Genomic DNA, 7,737 nt, shown 5'->3' on the forward strand with positions numbered 1-7,737 from the left:
AAATTCTTAGAAGAGGAATAACTGCTAGTAATCTATCATTTCAGTTATGACTTCCTAAAAACAGGCTTATCCTAGGAACCATGTACCTCCTGTAAACAGAGCTTCCCCAGGGAAACATCATTCACACACTGGCTCATTTTAACAAGAAGCAGTAAAGCCTTGAAGCATTTTCACAAACATACATACATAAGAATAGCCCTCCTGCATAATTAGCTTAAAAATGCCTAGTTCTTATTTTTAAAGTTTTCTGGGAATGTAGCAAAATTAAATTTAGGAAAAGGGTCCAAGACTGTGAGGCTCCTTTAGTCATTCCCAATCAGATTCACATCACTTGAGAAGGCTGATAAAGGAAGATTTTATCACCTAAATGTAATTAAAAATCTCAAGCTGACTTCTACAACCAGCATTTCAAAAAAAGTATTACAGTGTACCAGAAGGTATTTTGGTTCTGAAGAGTTCTGAAGCCAAGCAGGAAATATGTTTCAGGTTTGGTAAAAAAAAAAAAAAAAAAAAAAAACCTGAATGGTCCCCTCTGGGAGCTAAGCTATAAGTGCTTCTTAAAACCAGGAGATGCCCAAAAAGTTGTCAAATCACTGAGTAATGTGTTAAATTGATAATTAAAACAAAACAAATTAAAACAAAAAAACACTACTACTTACAGAGTACGATTTGTTTAGAAGTGTTTCTACTTTGTGTGTTTTCTCCAGTTTCTAAGTGTAAAAAGATAAACAAATTCAAAGTACATTTAAGAATGCTTTGAGGTTATTTTATTACCAATGATAATTGGACTCAATGCACTAGAATAAGACAGCACAACTCATGCAGTTACAAATTTACCACTAAATAAGGCTGGACCAATATAATAAAGTCCTAAAACTGAAGAAGTTAATGAATAATTTTATATGCCAAGTTTGTAAAAAAGCAAAAAGCCATCTCTAATATAGAAAACATTCATAAGTAGTATTACATAAAATGGAAAAAGTCAAAAGTATAGAATTTTCATTATCTGTTTATTTAAAGGACTCATGCTCTTCTAAAGTTTTTCATGACTAAACATCTAAAAATAAAATATATGTAATATATCCTAAACAAACCATACTTTGGTAATTAATATTGAAAGCATAAATTCCCATTATGATTAAAACTTAACTTTTTAAACATTGAAACCACACTTACAAACAAGTAGGGAAAATCATGCTGAGCTCAAAATACTAGGTTTCTATGCAAGACAAATCACCTTTCTTATCTGAACCACTCAGATCAAAATGTCAAAACAATTAAATTACAATTTTGTCTGACATCAATATACTATGCAACAGTGCAAAACAGACAAGCCTGCTTTCAAGCATACCGTTTGCTTTTAAATGGCAAACAAATTGAGCAATGAATCAAATTTTGCAAAAGAACACATGAGACAATATGCCAGATCACAGAGGTCAAGGAATTCATCAAGACTCACTTTCTATGTAACTGTATGTTTTTGGCTCGAGGAAAAATTATCTATTCCTTCATACAAATACAAAAATAGACAAACATAAGGACAGATATTTAACTGCCTATACACCAAATATGACTATAAATCACATATTTTAAAAAATCACATTGATTTTATAGCTATATATGACTGCTCATATTTATGTGTATACATATCTGTATACGTTATGTGTGTGTAGTAAGGAAAAAGGAGAGCTTAAATTTTTATCTTAACAAACCTCGTTCTTCCATGTTGCTATCTTATCTATTTCTTTGAATATACCATGTAAAAAAATTATATAATCATATTTTTGAGCTGTAAGAAGCACTAAAATGATCCTGAGCTACCTCCTCATTTTTCAGTTAAAAAAAAAAAAAGGAAGGCGAAGGAAGACACAGGCACAAAAACTATTTGGGAACAGAACTGGGACTAGAACTCTGGGCCCCTAACTTCTAATTTTTTGCACCAAGCAATCATGTCATTTACTAAAGGTATGAACTCCTAAAAACTGATAAATATTGTCAGAAGAAACAATAATAGGCTCCTAAAATATATTACATTTACTTAATTTTTAAACTAAAGTGTTCTTTCAAAAATAAGGCCTCACGAGAAAATGATGACATACTAGAATTTTCTATGCAGGTATATTTAAGATTTCATACCTCTTCAACTGTAATACACATTCAGGATTAGTCAGAATCTTACAGGCTTTACACATATAATCACAACACAGGACTTTACTGCAAAGCATTGATTTATGGATTTTCATACTCTCATTGGCTAAAATTATTTTCATATATATTTTTCCTATGTATCTAAAAAGAATGTAGCATTATAGTTACAGATATGGATGCTGTAACATGACTGCCTGGTCCACTACTTACTACTATATAACCATGGGCAAGTTACTTACCCATTTGTGGCTTAGTTTCATTTTTGAAATATTAAGACCTACCTGATAGGGTTTTGGTGAAAATTAAATGTGCTAGTACATACAAACCAAAACAACAGTGCTAGCTCTTAGCAAATGCTCAGAAAATATTAGCTATGACTGCTAATTTTTGGTACACTAATGATTAACACATTGCAGCTAAAGGAATGTCAGAGATCACATAGAATAGGGTTTGGCAAACATTTTGTAAAAAATCAGAGAGTAAATATTTGAGCCTTCTCCAGCCACAGCATCTCTGTCTCAACTACTCAATGCTATAGTCTATGACAAATGAAGACACAGATAATAAACTGATAGATGTAGTTCTGCTCCAAAAAACCTTACTCAGAAAAACAAGTGGAAGTCTGGATTTGGCCTGAGGGCTATAGTTTGCAGTCCCCTGATATAGAATAACACCACACTCTACCAAAAAAATGAAGAATAGAGAGATGAAACAAGTAACAGAAATTTGCCCAGCAAGCAATTGGCAGGTACAGAACTAGAACCAACTACAATGCAGTTCAGTTGTCCCTTTACCTATCCATATAAGAGAGGCTCGATGAAGTCTTCATATTCTGATCTACAAACAGAAACAATCTGCATATTCTACTCTCCCACAACATACAAAATCAGCAGAAAACTGAGAGATTTTACAGGGTGATGAATACATTGGGATTCATTATACTATTCTACTGTTGAGTGTCTGATAATTTCCATAAATTTTTTTTAAAACATCTCAAGGTACTTACCAATTTTCTCAGAATATTTGTGTACATTCTTTTGGTTTTTTTTTTTTCTACTAGATATGGTAATTTGAAGGCGGGGATTATGTCATTTGCATCTTGGTATCACCATCTCCTGCCAAGACCTCAGACAGAACCTTGTTTTATAATTAGAATTAAATAAACAAATGGTCCCTAAATAAGTGATGGAAAGTCATCTCAAACAAGTCCTATTTCCAACTCCAACAATTCTCTACATCTTGTCAAACTCCTCAATATCCATCAGCAATGTTGTCAAAATGCTATCTTTCCCCGTACCCAATTTGTTGCCAATCCAGTCTCATTATATAATTTTCAAAATCCAACCTGAAATCTGTTTCTAGCTAAGATCTCTTTCCAGGTCTAATACCACCTATCCATAAGTAGATTCACCACCAGCAACACTGCTCTCCATTAGATCAAACTTGGTACTTAAAAATTAAAGCATCTATTTGATATGATGATAATACCCTTAGAACTTTACTGTAGTTATCTAACAGCACTAGAGGTAAAATTCAATGTTTTTACCTTCCTCATTATAGCCTTTCCCAGATTTCATGGTATGATCTTGCTTACCTTATTTCTTCCTTCACCCGTAGCTCACTTTTATTCTATAATTTCAACTTTCTTTCTGAATCTTCTCCCGAGCAGAACCCAAGACTGAAATTCCCCTTCTTCTTTCCTCAACAAACACATATTTCTTTGCTTCAAGAAATTTTTGAAATCTCACAGTATATACTCACCAAATATACCACTAACCAAATGGGAAGAAAAGATATTTCTCACAAATTTCTAATGTACCACAACTGTCTGCCACTCATCACAATGAGAAAAGAGAAGTGATTCAAAGAGAACATCCACACACATCCCCACCTGCATCTGTGTCCACAGTTTTCCTTCTCTCTTATTACTACCAATTAATAGCCCATCCTAGTGACAGATAACCTCTCCTGTTGCATCCTCTTTAACATGAGAACAATTCCTCTTTCTCCTGAATCATCAATTTCCCAGGTCTATGGGCTCTTTATCATTAGCAAAACAGCCTACCATTGTTTCACACATCTTTAAAACTCTGTCATACAGCCCTCCAACAAATCCTCCATTTCTCTCCCTATCTTTTCAATAAAAATCTTCAAAGGATGTATACCATCACCCCCTTCAATTTTCTCTCCCACTTTTCAAACATTCCAAACAAGCTTTTACCACCCACCACTCCATGGAAACTGCTATCATCAAGGTCATCAATGATTTCCTTTGCTAAGTCAATTCTCAATCTTCATCTTTAGAACAGTTGACAGGTCCCCTACTTCTTCAAACACTTCCTTCATTTGACTTCCAAGATCCTACACTCTCCAACTCTTCCTATTACCAAGCATGCAGCTCATTTTTAGAATCTTTTGATGGTTCTTTCTCATCTCATAATGTGGGAGTGTCCCAAGGATCAATCTTTGGTCCTCTAACCCCACACATTATTTTCTAACCCTACACATTTTTTTTTTAAGAATTTGTCCAATCTCTTCACTTTTAAAATACATTATCTGCTGAAGAATCCCAAATGTATATCATTAGCCTGGCTTTCAGACTGCCTGTTTGACATCCCCACTTGGATACTTAAAATGCATCTAATCCTTAATGCGTTCAAATCCAAATTCTTAATTCTCACCATATCTTTCTCCTGCTATCTTCCCATCTCAGTAAATGGAAATCTGTATTTTCCATTGCTTAGGTAATTAAGTTTTCCTAAGTTTCTTTTGCTTTCATACTCCATACACAACCTGTCAGCAAATCCTGTAGAGTATACCATCAAAATACATCCAGAATCTTAACTTTTCACCATCTCCACTGTTACCATCCTGATCTAACCTACCATCATCTGTCACATGGATTATTATAAAAGCCTATCTGGCACGCCCGCTTCTACCCTTGCCTTCTTCCTTCAATCTGTTCTCAACATAGCAGCCAGAGTAATGGTGTCAAATAGTTGTCAGTTCTGATGAAAACACTCCAAAGGCTTCCCATATCACTTCGAGTAAAATCTAGAGTCATTACAATAGCTTACTAAACCATTAGTACAATCTAGCCTCTATTTCATTTAAGACCACATCCTAGGTCCCTCCTTCCTCCGCTCCACTCCACCCACACTGGCTTCTTTGCTGATATTTGAACACACCGGCATGTAGGGCCTCTGCATTTTCTGTTCTGTGCACCTAGAAAGCTCTTGCCCCAAATATCACATGGCTAACTCCTTCACTTGCTCTAAGTCTACTGAAAGGTCACCTTCTCTGGAGGCCTTCCCTTACAATCCTATTTTAAACCACTAAACACACACCACACATACACACCCTTTCTCCACAGCGCTTATTATAGTACCACCACATATTTTTCTATTTATTATATATACTGTCTCCCTCCACTAACATGTATATTCCAAGAAGGCAGTGCTTTATTCCAGTGCCAAAAACAATGCTTGGTACACATCAAGCATTTGATACATTTGGTGACTAAATGAATAAATATTGAGGTCTCTGCGAATCTGTTAATGCTTTTGTAAGTAATTAATAAACTGATCATTTCATCCTTGTTGGTCCTATAATAAAAGTCTATAATACTCTTTGTATGATACCAGGAATACATTAGATCACTCTTGGGAAGGAGTTACTTTCATATTTCCCAGAAGTCCTGAAATCAGCAATTACTGCCAATTATGGGGGAGAAAAAGCTCTGAGTAGTTTCAGGTGAAAGTACTGTTGAATGATACCCTCTTCCTATTAAGAATTCTTAGGACGGTTTAAAGAAATGGGGAAAATCCTACTCAAACATCAAAGCCCAGTTTAAAACCCAACCCTTTCCTTAATCTTCTTCCCCCCATTCACCCAGAGCTTTGTACCACTACTGCAGTACTAATTATGGGCCCTTCTCCTGGATTGAGTCTCTGTAGGACAAGAACTGAATCTTGTTTCTCTTCACCTGTCACCCACTACCCATGATTGGCATTCAAACAACTGTTACTGAATTGAACTAAATGGAGTGAATGCCACTGGAACCTGTGACATAACTGCTTATGTTTGTCAAGATGTAGTCCATCAACAAGCAGCACCATTATCTAAGTTTCTAACAAACCCAAGTCTTCTGTTCTGCATAGCTAAATGAGGTAGTAGGACATACACGAACAGGTCCAGGATCTATTACTCTGCTCTTGGATACACAGGCAACAGTAAGCATAGGGACGATAGAAAAGTAAATGATACTGTATGTGAACTCGTTATTCTAACAGTGAGGAACAAAAGAACACAGACACCAAAAGACATCCTACCCAATAAAGGAGGGAAAATGGGGGGGGGGGGGGGCTTAAAGAATGTGGAAAACGAAAGGGTCAAGGGGCTAAAGGTTGGCGCTACAGAAGAATGAGACCGCAGGGCAAATGTGTGCTAAGGCCGACACTAAGGTAGAAGCCAGCGCAGGCGCTAATCACAGGCTGCTCTTTCAACACTTTCTCATAAACTTCCTTGAGAAAGCCATCCTGCGCGTCCTCTGTAGCGGCATTCCACACGCGGGGCGTCACTCTGGGCGAGCCATCGCCAAAACACCGGTCCGCGGTGCCGGTTGTGTTTACCTGCGTCCCGCTAGGGTGCCGCGTCCGGCAGCCCAGCTGGCTTGCGTGCATGTGTGAACGTGTCAGAAAAGGGCACTCGGGAGCTCCTGGGCTCCGCTCTTAGGACAATCGGCTTCGGGAGGTGGGCGGGGGCCTCGAGGAGAAGATGCGGGCTCCTTCGGCCTGCGAGTGCCGGGGCTGAGTAGGGGGCGGCCGGAGCCAGGTGCCCCGTGCACCGCCCCTCGAAGTTGCCCCCGCCCCGCCGCCGCCCGAGCGCCCCTCCGCCCAGCTCCCGACGCCGGGTTGGCGTCCCGGGACCCACGCACGGGTGCGGCCAGCACCACAGCAGCGCCAGTCTGGGCCGGAGGGAGGGCTGGACGGCTCGGCCGAGACCGCGCCGCCTCAAAGCGCCGAGCTGGTTTTGGCAAAACTTTGAAAACAGAAGGACTCCGATTACCTGAGCGGCGCGGGCGCGGGCGCGTCTGCGGTACGGCTGCCGGGCGCGGGCCGGGTTTTCAGCAGCCGTAAAGCGGGAGGAGAGCGCGCGAGCCGCGGCGCGAGCCCTCGCCCCCGAGCGGCGGCCCCGGCGCCTCCGCCGCGAGCGTCAGCCGCTTGGCAAGGAGCGGGCTGGGCTGAGTCATAATAAAAGACACGTTTGCCGAGCGAAGTGGGAAGAGGGGCCTCGAGGAACCGTGTTAAATGGCAAGAGGCTCAAAAATAGGAAAGGGATTTTTTTTTTTTTTTAAGTGGCGAAAACTGAAAAACTTGTCTCATGGGGACAGATACGAACTTTTTTTTGTAATTAGCACATAGTTTACAGGTATTCTTTGTGTCTAATAAAACTTCTTAAAGATTTTTTTTTCCGTAAGTGCATTACCTCTGGAGCCAATAGCTGGGTATAACGCTTCACTTTCACCAACGGACCTTATGCAAGTTACTTGAATTCCGTGCCTTTGTTTCTCATCTGTCGAACAGGATA

The 7,737-nt window shown here is 39.2% G+C and overlaps 1 protein-coding gene across 1 annotated transcript in view; it reads right to left on the reverse strand.

Moving 5' to 3' along the window:
* NAALADL2 (N-acetylated alpha-linked acidic dipeptidase like 2) overlaps positions 1 to 7,319 on the reverse strand; it is a 1,292,620-nt gene extending 1,285,301 nt beyond the window's left edge. Inside the window, exon 1 of the mRNA XM_032407181.1 lies at positions 7,216 to 7,319. The gene's annotated coding sequence lies outside the window, so the exon portion shown is untranslated. The remainder of the gene's footprint in view (positions 1 to 7,215) is intronic.
* Positions 7,320 to 7,737: the final 418 nt, after the last annotated feature.

This window comes from Phoca vitulina, unplaced genomic scaffold (genome assembly GCF_004348235.1).
Source record: "Phoca vitulina isolate PV1807 unplaced genomic scaffold, GSC_HSeal_1.0 scaffold8, whole genome shotgun sequence".
Taxonomy (NCBI): domain Eukaryota; kingdom Metazoa; phylum Chordata; class Mammalia; order Carnivora; family Phocidae; genus Phoca; species Phoca vitulina.